Here is a 12,129-nt window from a genome sequence, read left to right as displayed (position 1 = left end):
TACTAGTGCACTCTGGATTCTCCTCTGGGTCACATTTGGTAGTCATTTTGGTATTTAGATCACTCCAATTAGAGGTTAATAGAACCTGGGTAGACCCAGGGGTCTGCTATGCTGCACACAGTGGGAGGTGTAATGGGGAACCAATAGGAATGGCTTCCAGGAACTTTCTGCCACAACTAAAATCTCGTCTGTTGACTTTGATGTGAGATTGGTTGTCCTGAGTGCCGGAAATGTCCACTATAGTGGGGTGGGGGGAGGGTTCTGAAACTCATTTTGGGGGGGGGGGGGAGTGGGATAGACTTGTCAGAGGCAGTTGGATGGCACAAACAAACTACTGCATACATTTGTAAAAGCAATTGGCCTAGTAGATCTGTGTTGAGAAAAGATTATAAATCAGCCATCCGTGGGTCAAAAACTAAGCATTCTTCTGATAAAATCTTCAACTCTTCCAACAAATCGAAAGACATTTTTTCTATAGTCCATGAACTTGCCAAACCTGACCGTATTACCATCACGCCCTCTTCATCTCAGTCTCTTTGTGACTCCCTTAACAGTTATTTTGTGGATAAGATAGTCAAAATTAAAGCAAGTATTCCCAAGCCTGATCCTAGTTTCAATCCAGGTTGCATTCTGGGCAACCGTTCCTCTTTCCTTAACTTCCCTCTGATTACACAAGAGACGTTCTCTTTTCTTCTCAGTAAAGTTCGATCTGGCTCACCCTGCACAGCTGTCCCGCTCATATCACCCGTAAGATCTTTCTTAATCTTCCTGATGTACCTATTTCATTGCTTAACAACTCTCTCTGCTCTGGGGGGGGGTCCCTAAACCATTCAAATCATCAGTTGTCTCTCCATTCTCAAAAAACCTGGTGTGTACCCTGTGGTCTTGAGTAACTTTCGCCCAATATCCTGGCTCCCTTTCTTAGGTAAACTCTTAGAGGCCCATGTTACCAACTGCCTTGGCTCCTTTGTGGAAAGTTCTCAGTTCTTAGACTCGCATCAGGCTGGTTTTAGACCCCCAACATTCCACTGAATCTGTTGTCGTGGCAGTCCACGACGAACTTAGAAAGGGGGCGGACCAAAACATCTCTCAGGCCTTGGTGCTCCTAGATTTGTCGGCGGCGTTCGACACCGTCGACCATGCCATCCTCCTCGAACGGGTCGAACGCCGGCATCTGGGGCACCCCGCTAAGGTTAGGTTTTTATTAACTGTACAATTAATTAAAATCTTTACAGTAAAAGAGAAAGTACAAAGATCGATAATCCTAAAAAACTTCCTTTCATGTTTTAAAAAAAAATAAAGGTGTATACCAATGCTGATTAGGATAATGGTATACAAAGAGAAAACAATATGGGGAGAGAAGAATACAACTCCCACAATCTTAGTCCCATTGATTAGGCTTTCCCAGCATTTGTATTGGTTCGGATAAGTCTTTACTTTCTTGGATACGAGGAATTGCAGGTGGCTTTTTCGGTGAAACAACGTGTCTAGTTCAGTTAAGCTCAAGTCGGTTCTGGTTGTGGTGAGTATCCTGGATGAAGAAATATTATGAGTTTTTAGTGCTAAGCTAATTTGGTTAATGAATTTCGCTACTCTCGCTAGGAACATGGTTTTAGTGGTTGACAAGCACAGGGCTGATGCTTCTGAGCATGTTGTTATGCTCTGAGGCAGATCGGGCGCAGCAGTCGCCGGCGTTCACTCTTGAAATGAGGACAGCAGCAAAGAAGGTGCAGCCAGGATTCCCTTTTGTACGTGCAAAGCCTGCAAGATATGGAGACCCCTTTTTGGGCCCAAGCGGGGTTGAAATCAGCTATCCCGAGCATTATCGGCCTCATGGATAGAATTTTACTTCGGGCATGTGTTGTGATGGCCTCGCTTAGATATGGTTGTGCCTTGCCCACCGTGTAGGAGTTGTTTAGGGGTTTCAAATTCGAGCTTCGACGAAGGGATCTATAATCAAGTTCAAAGGAGATTTTACTCACTTGTTTGTTGATAGCTCTCTTCCAAACATTCAGCGGAATGTCCTGCAGCGACAAATTTTCTTCTACTAACTTAAGAGCTTTAGTTGCATTTCCCAGCCTAATGTGCCATGTCGATGCTGGGTCTTCAAAGATGGGTCTCATGCGGTGTTTTAGGGAGTTAGCCAGGGCCTTTAATGTCCTTAGGTACAGTTTGATGAGCTCCCCTTGGCCGATCACGTCTGGCCTTGCTAGGCCAAGCTCCAGTCTCAGCCTGTTTCTCCTTGCAGACCTTGGCATATGTAACACCGACTTATACGCCTTGACCTGGGCAGAGGTGAGAATTGCGTCCAACTTCCCTGGAAATGCCAAGTGCCCATAAGAGATTGCAGGCAGAAGTTTTGCTCTTAAAGCTATCAGAATTGGGCTAGCGGAGGGGCGGATCAGGTTCCGGTTTAGTTGTCTTAGCAGGTGTATTACCTTGTTGGCTTTTGAGGCCAGATGATTGAGGTGGACATTTGCTTTGGCCCGTTCCGAGAACCAAACCCCCAGGTAGTTGTACGAGGCCACATAGTGTATTTGAGCATTCTCCAACTGCCACTGTGGGTGCCGTTTCTGACGGAACGATCCGAAGATGATGACCTTGGTTTTCCCTTTGTTGACCGTCAGGTGGCTTGCTTCATTTTTACAAGGCCAAAAGCAAGTGGAACGCCTCACTACTTTCATGTCTGAAGCCAAGGGCCTCACTTGTGGGGTCCCCCAGGGCTCTTCCCTTTCCCTGCTGTTATTTAACCTGTACATTCTTCCCCTCATCTGCGAACTGCGGAAAAGGCCTGTGGTCACCTTTAACTATGCGGATGACCTCCAGCTCATCTTTAATATTGATTCCTCTCCCACCTCCACTGAGAATGTTCAGTCGACCATGAAGTTCATTAGCAGTTGGATGACTGCTAACCAGCTCAAACTTAACCCAGATAAGACTGAGCTGGTTCTCATTGGGCCCCCTGGAAACCCCTGGCACTCTAATTTCTGGCCACACTCCCTTGGCGGTGCACCTAGCCCGGTCAACTCAGTCAAGAGCCTAGGAGCTACCATCAGTAAGGATCTCTCTATGAGACCTCAAATTAAATCAGTGATGTCGGCATGCTTTTTCCATCTTCGCCGCATCAGAAAAATCAGTAGATTTTTTACCCATGATGCCCTAGTCCAAGTTACGCTGGGTTTATTAATTTCCCGGATTGATTACGTAAACTCACTGTACATTGGTATCCCTGCTTACCAATCCCATCAACTCCAACTCATTCAAAATCAAGCAGCGAGACTCCTCTTTGGACAACCTAAGTCTAGCTCTGCTAAGTCTCTCTTGAAGAGCCTGCACTGGCTCCCTGTGGTCCAGCGCAGCCTCTTCAAAGTTGGCTGCTTGATTCACCAGGCCCTCTCTCATCAAGGTCCAGTTTTTATTGCCTCCCGCCTCCACCGTTACACTCCCTCCCGTGCTCTTCATTCCTCAGGCTATAACCTACTGTCTACCAGCTCCTTCAAGCGCAAAGAATTTGGGGGATTAAGATTCGCCTCGCAAGCTCCCTGTTTATGGAATGCTCTCCCCCTTGATATCTCCGTCTCGCCCCCTCCTATCCTTTATTTAGGAGGGCTCTGAAGACTTGGCTATTTTCCCAAGCCTACAATTAATTTCTCTTCCGCGCAGCCCTGTCTTTTGCTCGTCCTGAAAGCGCCAAGAAATCGTTGGTGAACGTGCGCTGTATAAGTTCCTTTATCATATCATATCAGAGAGCAATTACAATACAAGACACTATTCCTTTATGTCGGGAATGATGGGGTTGATGTCAAGCCTAGATATTATCTCATGGTACCCTGAACACAGTAACGGAGGTACTCGTAGTCACAGTTTCTGCCAGGAGGAATTTCAGATCACTCACCGATGAGTACGAGGCTTGGGTCACAGATCCACAAGGGGCCTGGGAGTGGGGACTAGATCCATGGGATCTAACCGACTGGTGTGTGAGAACTTTCATGGGTTTGGTCACAGAGCACTCCTATATGCAGAATGCCTAATCAATGTCCTTCCAAGTTGGTGTCTGGGAGGCACACAAGGTGACATTGCACCTCTCTAGGAAAAAGACAGTAGCACTGAAGATGATATCTGATGTGCAAGGACTGTGTTGCTGGAAGGCAGAATATGTTGCACAGACAAACCCTAAGCCTATGCACTATTTTTCCCTGGTAAGAGATACATATAAAGTGTTGGTTGAGGGCAGGGAGCAGGCAGTTTACAGAGCAAGACAACACAAGCTGTACAATACGGGGAACAAGGTGGGCAAGCTGCTGGCCTGGTTGACATGGAGAGAAGAGGGGCCACAATGGATACAAAGCATTACCACAAAGACTGTGGACCAAGTGGAAAGGGCGGGGAGATAGTGGGTATCTTTCTATCTTCCTGTTTGATTTGTGCTGGTCCCAGTCAGTGGAGATCCCAAATGAGCTCCAGAGGTTGGTTGTCGACTTACTGATAATTATGCAAGGCTAAGAAGACAGGCAAATGTTAGATGGAGACTTTGGGGAGAATAAAATGGGAAATGTCATTAGACAGCTCAAAATTCTCATAACATCTGGACCAAATGGCTTTGCGGTAGAAAATGTTATGATCCCCTGGAATAAGATTGGGAACTATTCTCTGAAATTTCGGCGAAGTGAGGGTGGCAGGCAGTCTGCCTTGGGATCTCTGTACAGAAACTATTGTGCTCTGTCACAAGGAAGACAAGCCAGGGGAACATTGCACCTCCTAAAAACCTATCCCTTTATTAAACATTGAAGTCAAAATCCTGGAGAAAGTGCAACTTCTTCATACTGCTATATTGTTGCACTGGTTTTAATAAGGATTGCATGTGACATCTTAAATACATTAAGTTCTTTTCTCTAGCAAATCCTCTTTTATCACTCACTCAACTTTTTGCACTGCACTTGTTCACAACTGTTGGGGATTCCCTTAGGGGTCAGATACGTCTCTTACTTTCCTTCTGCTCCTTTTCCTCTGAATGACCCATGAGAGGACCCAATCCACCCAGAACCCATCTATAATCAAGAGGGTATATGGGAGTTTGGTTATAAACCCAAATGATGACAATGATCACTTTGGTATATGATGGGAATCCAATTATCAAGAAGGGTCATTCCATCTGATCATTCTTTGCCATTTCTACCACTTTCTTGATGACACTTGGTTTGACATTCTCTGCTCACTTACAGTACACCAGGTGGTACATACTTGAATAGCATTAGCATAGTAGACCCCGGATTATATGTTGTTTTTGTGATAGATTGGATAGGGGGATTTAATCCATGTAGGGTCTTTAAAATTCCCTCAGACCCTTCTTATTGTATTATTGATAGTGCTCGCTGACCAGATTTTGAAGGTCAGTGACAAATTGGGAAAGGCAGATCAAACCAGCTTCATGCTGATGAGAAAAAACGCAGCACAATGTTAGAAGACTGTTCGGCTGTCTAGCGTGGATGGAACCCCTAGGTGAAGGGGCACAACTCTCAGCGCTGGATGCCGAGAAGGCATTTGGCTCTGTGGAGTGAAATTTCCTATGGGTGACATTGCAATGAAAGGGGTTTGGCCCGTCGTTCTGTGCATGGGCTAAACTTCTCTATAAAAGGCCAAAGTAAGAGTAAATAGAGTATTGCCCAGGGAATTTGAGTTGGGAAGATGGACGTGGCAGGGTTGCCTGCTCTCCCCCTATTGTTCACATAAGAGCTAGCCCCACTGGCTGACTGGGTGTAGGTTGATGTCCAAGTATGCAGAATACAATGGACCCCTGACTGGAAGGATGTGATCTCCTTCTATGCCAATGACCATTTACTTTACCTGACAAACTCGCTGCCATCTATGGCTGGAAAATTGGAAATTCTGAGGATCTTTGGTAGATTCTTCGGAATGCACAGAAACTGGTGCAAGTCAGTGGCATTTCCGCTCACCCAGTGGAATCCCCTGGAGGATTGGGGCTAATCCGTCAGTTGGACAAGGGGGCTTTCTAGTCCTTGGGAATAAATGTAACCCTAGATCAGGCCATGTTCCAACAACAGAACTTAGGAAGGATGTAGGCCACTGGCATGAACTCATATTCTCATTGTTGGGTAGAGTGGCCCTAAACAAGATAATACTAAAAAATACACTGTTCAAGCTACCTGAGGAGTTAATCCAGACCATTGATGCAATGATGCAGATTTTACTGCAGAACGGAGGCACGCTGAGAATAGTGCTGCCTACCCTAACCAGGACCCCACACAAATGAGGAATAGCTCTCCTCAACTTGAAGCTGTATTATTGGGCAGCAGAGCTGTTGTTGTTGAATGATTGGGCCTTCATGGACCAGAGGTAGCCAGCACTAAGAGTAGACCAACGTCTATGTATATTTTGTGGGAATGGAAATAAAATCACAAGGAAGTTGGGTTGGAAAGGTAAGGTCACACTTGAGATCTCCCCATGGGATTCCGACTTACTAACAGAACTAAAATACAAGAAGGGAAAAGACAATGGGACCTAAGGGGCATCTCTAAAATGGGTGATGTTTGGGGTACACAGGAACTCTTGCCTTTTGAGAAGCTGCAGAGACAGTAGAGTTAGCAGAATCAGAGGTATAGATACGCACAGCTGAAACACACCCTGGCAAGAAATAGAGACAGATTGCAGGAGGTAACGGAAGGTGCCTCCTGGAGTCCAGGCTACTGGATGGCCCACTAAACAAGCACACCACATCATATTTCTACGGCACGCTGGCGACTGCAAGTCAGCCCTTCCTAGACAAGTTACGGGAATGGTAGGAATGCAATTTCGGGGTCCCGGAAGATGACACATTGGGAGAAGGCTATCGACATCCACGGTAACTTGTGATCAGGTCAGGGTTTTGGTGGGTACAAATTAAATTCCACCAAAGAGCATATTTCGCACAAACTAGGCTGAACCGCATGCGGAGGGCAGACAATGAATACTGCTTGAGACACTGTGGCCAGTCAGACATATTGCTACATACCCTATGGAGTTGGCCACACATGCAGCCCTTTGGACCCAGGTGACACACAGGCTTGGGGAGATTATTGAGGAGGATCTCTTGCTTAACCCACCAGTAGCTGTACTGGACATTTGGGGAGACAGGACTCTGCACCGATACATATTACTCCTCTGCAACCTATCACTAGCCGTAACCAGGAAAAACATTATTGCCTCATGGGGCAGTCCAGAGATTCCTGAGGTGGACCAATGGACAGCGCAAACGGACTGGTGCATGCTCGCAGACCAAGCGGTCTGCAATTCAAATGGCGGCCCTCAGAAATTTGAAAAAATATGGGGCCCATGGAAGGATTTTTGAAACTGGAAATGACAACAGAGTGGGGAGGAATACCTAGGAAGTTAAAGCCAGCAGCATGGACTGGATAGCATGAGAAGGCTTGAGATGGGATGTTTAAGCAATTAAAGAGCCGATATGCCCTGAAATAAGCCAGCTGAGCCATGTGTACTGTGTACAAGCATCATTCTGTTGTGATTTGGTGTGTCAGCTTGTTTAATGCTTTCTATAGCAAGATATCTTTGGTGAATGTCTTAATAAACAGATTGTTTTTTTAAAACACCTTCAGCAAGTGATGAACCCTGCCACAACTTGGAACCTAGTGACTGAGTTAAAACAAAAAACCTTCAACACGTGAATAACCCTTCCATGCCCTGGAACCTGGTGACTGGATCATAGTGAAGTAGCACGTTGGGAAGAGTTGACTAGAGCAGAGGTGGTGTGGACCATATCAAGTCATAGTTGTGACAAATACTGCTGTGAAATGTGAACGTTTGCCACAGATCTCACACAAAAAGCATGAAAGTTGCAGATAAATAATTAGTTGACACCAACCACTGACTCACATAGCGTCAAACTTGAGTACGCTACAGGGATCCAGGGAGGAGCAAGACAAGAATATCAAGTTGTGGAAAAAAGAAGAGCATGAATGAATGAATGAAATATTATTTATAACGCGCAGCTATGCCCAGTGGGCGTCAAGGCGCCTAAACCAAAATATAAAGCTGTTAGCAGACAGAAACAGAGCCTACTGGTATGCCTTAATAAAGAGCCAAGTTTTCAATGACTTCCTAAAGAGGTCAAGGGAAGGAAGTCGTTTGATTTCAAGGGGGAGCATGGACAACAAAAAACTTCTCAAACTCAAGAAAAGCAGAAAGTGAAACTAAAAGTTAGAATTTCAAAAATCCCTAGCACAAATCAAGCTGCTCCAGTCAAAAACTCAAGATACAGTGAAAAGTGAAGATGAAGATGCAGCAGTTGTCAAATGTGCGACTAAAGATGAAAGCTGAATCCAAAATGGATGCCCTAAGAGTGTGAGAGGGAGGAAAAGAATGTAAAAGGAAAATCACAGACTAGAAACAATTGAAGAAGATTTAGAACATGAACCAAAACAAATAGAAACAGATCTGACGGACAGAGTACCATGACAAAGAGAAGATCTACAAGAAAAAGAGTACCAAACAAAAATTATGCAATGCCTGAATGGGCATATACCCAGAGCAAAACGACATTAACTTAGATGACTATCAGTTTGTCTTTGAAGAACCTCCATGAACCTGCTGTGAAATGAAGATGGAGAAAAACAACATAGAATAATTGTTGATAGAATACTGAAATCGAGCTTAGATATTTTTTGGCATTTTTGAAAATGCCTAAATTAGTTTCCTTACTTAGAGTCTGATTTCTTATATTCAAAGATGATTCATTTTGTACTTGATGTATCCTGTAGGAGATATAAGGTATTGCATGAATATTTCTCTTGAACTGAACTTATTATTGGTGAAATATTAATGTTTGAAGGTACTAATTTTTTCTACCATGTGTAGAAGTTTAGATTTTTATTTTTGATAGGTTTTTATAGATGTAGTGCCAAAATAAAACAAAGCTGCTGCTTATCAAGAAGAACAATTGTTGGGAGGAGCCTAGTAGGCGACCACAATGGCAGCGTAGAGGACCGGCTCCGCCGACCCCCCCCCCCGTCCTCTCATCAACATCCTGATATATTTCCTAAGACTAAGCCCCTCTCCCGGCAATGCGAAGTGAAGCGACTCCTGCCGCGGGCTTTCTGGTGTTTCTCCGTGGCTCTGGGGCGGAGCTGTGCCATCCAGCGGATCGAGGCCTGGGGGTCCGTGAAGGCCGGGACCTCGGGTACTGGAGTGGCTGCCCTGAGTTTCACAACAACAGGGGCCGGCGGCCGGAAGTGACCGGCCCGACCCGACTTTCATCTGGCTCCATCCCTAATATCCTGGCAGCCCCTGTGGGGGTGAATAAAGCTTGGGGCTTGACGGAGCGGCTCGAGTGCTGGTTATGTGCCTACCCGGCCCCGGGGCTCCAATAATACGCCCAACCAGCTGGAGCGGCTGGAACAGGAGTTCCTGAAGCGGCAGTGCATGGTGGGCACCGAGAGGGTGTAGCTGGCAGCCACTATTCGCCTCACTGAGACACAGGTGGGGGTATGGTTCCAAAACCGACGGATTAAGTGGAGGAAGCAGCGCCTAGAGCAGGAGAAAGCAAAGCTCTCAAAGTACTACCACCTGCATTTGAAGTCCAGACTGAGGACAAGGACAGTGACAATGACCACATAGAGATTGAGATTTTAAGAATAATCCTTTGTGGCGTCTTGCAGCTTGTCCTTGCGGTGGCTGACTATCAATAGACAGTGCTGATGTTTGCGTTTACCTTCCAGGCTGTGTCTGGGGTCCTACCTGTGGAGCGCTGGTATGCGGTGCCCCCGGAGAAGCACCTACCATGATTGCAGTGAGCACCCAGAGGCGACATGATCGGTGTGTGGCCTGAGTGAGCTGAGAAGTGTCCTTTTGCCTGCCACCTGTAGACGGTCACCCAGTAGGCTGAGGTAGGGTGTGGCATGGTGTGCAGAGTGTCCACCACATACTCTGATCCGTAGTTTGCGTGTAGCCAACTTTCTGCGTGTGCACATTGCTATTGTACACTATTCTGGACACGGACCCGTCCCGCACACACAGTTCCCTGTGGTGGTGGTAGCAGTGGAATTGGGCAGCGGAGTGGACTGCCCTCACCTGTGTAGCCGTTGGGGACCGCGATGGTGCCTCTGGAGGTGTTGCATACTTACCCAGTGTTCGGATAGTTGTGATATCGGAGTAACATATTTCATCCGGCCTGGGTTTTTCTTCTGATGACCGGGAGTGGGTCCCCGCCGGGAGTGGGCCGGCGGGGACCCTGGGAAAAAGTGATCGTAACTGCAGACGTCTGTGACTGGCAAGGAGGTCTGCCTGGGGTGTGGGCCTTGATTTGTGTCTAGCACCCATACCCCGGAACCGGGATGGCAACCAAAACTCACCCTGATAAATCTCAGTCCAGAATCTCCAAGGAATCCAGAACTATCCAATCTAATAAGCTAGATCGGTATACCTTGCCTAAGGGACCCCCTGTGGAGATGAAGAGGACCCAGGTGACTGGAGAAAAAGCCACCTCAGTCCCACGGAGCCAACTTTTGAGGATCTTATGGCGGCCATCAATGGGGTCCAGACGTCCCTGGGTCACAAGATGGAGACCCTTGACAACAAACTAGATGCGGTAACGATCGAGGTGGGGCTGATACGAGCGGACCCCACAAAGGCGAGTGAGAAGTTGAAGACGCTGGAGGTCAAGACAGCCAGTCTAATCGATGATGTGTCTCAGCTGCAGCTAGAGGTACGAGATCTAAAAGCCTCAAGAGCCCTAACGGACCGTAAACTGGATGACTATGAGGGGAGGGCCAGGCGCAATAACGTCTGCAACCTTGGGGTACCAGAGAAATCAGAGGATTAGACACCGGACCTGTTCGTTGAGGCCATTATCTCAACCATCTTAAGCCTAAAGAACTAAGCAATTTTTTTTACGGTTGAGCAAGCGCACAGGGTGCCAGGGGGAAGACCACGAGTCGGAGCACCCCCACGCCCAATAATTGCGAGAGTCCTGAATTTCTGCGACAGGGAAGTGATCCTGCAACCGGTGCGCTCGAGGCCACCTCTGAAATATGAAAATGTGACCCTCTCCTTCCCAGACTTCACTCAAATGGTACAGAAACAGCGACAGCGTTTCTTGTCGGTAAAGAAGAAGCTGAGAGACAAATGGATTAAATATGCTATGATGTTTCCGTCTCGCCTTCGGGGGGAACTCAATGGGAAGACCTGTTTTTTTGATCACTCTGAGGTGGCGTCGGACTGGTTGGACACAGTGCAGTTGACCGATGCGGAGGCTCAGGACCGAGATGAAGCGAATGAACAACAGGAGAGCATATAATGGAGATCGCTGGACTTAACTTGTATGTTATGAGGAGGGTGGGACAGGTCCTCAATACTTCTTATGATGGGCTATGTCAGACTAAAATCACGGTGATTCAGCCTGTAATTAAGAATTGATGGCGAGGAAGGTGGGCGGGTCTTTCGGGCCCTCCCTCCATTTACTACTTTTATTTAGTGTAGATTCGTTTTTGGGCGACAACCACACTGGTATTTGGGGATGAGCGCATGCTACAGGCAGGGGTGCAGGGTGGGGGGTGGAGGGTTCTGCTTAGGGGGGGGTTTGTTTCAGGTGGATTCACCAGTTGTTGGGATTTTTTTTGCAATTGAGATTTCAATATGTTACACATTACCACCAATTTGTTTTCGGTTTTTCACAGCATCAGGTGACCTTGACATGATTTACTATTACAATGTCTACTGGTAAACGGGGATTAGGGATATCCACGCTTAGTTGGAATGTAAAAGGTCTAGGGGACAAGCTAAGGAGGGGGATGGTCAGTCAATTCATTAGGAGAGACTCCCCAGATGTGGTGTTACTACAGAAGTCCTAGAAAGTAAAGGAGGCCCCCTTATCTGTCAACTTTGGGACAGGGGAGATATATTGTAAACCAAATTTGTCCCACACATTTACCACTAAGTTGGTGAGGAGTGGAATAATGGTACCAAGTTAGTTTTAGATGTTTAACAATACCAATCACACAATTGTATATGAAGCAGAAGGCTAAATTACAAAACATAGGCCAACCAATATAGTCATTAAACCACCACAAATTGCAAAATTAAACCACTATGGCACACATTTCTTAAATTCAAGTCAAGATA

The sequence above is a fragment of the Lissotriton vulgaris genome, chromosome 11 (assembly GCF_964263255.1).
Source record: "Lissotriton vulgaris chromosome 11, aLisVul1.2, whole genome shotgun sequence".
NCBI classification, from domain to species: Eukaryota; Metazoa; Chordata; class Amphibia; order Caudata; family Salamandridae; genus Lissotriton; species Lissotriton vulgaris.
Note: the sequence above shows the minus strand (reverse complement) of the source record.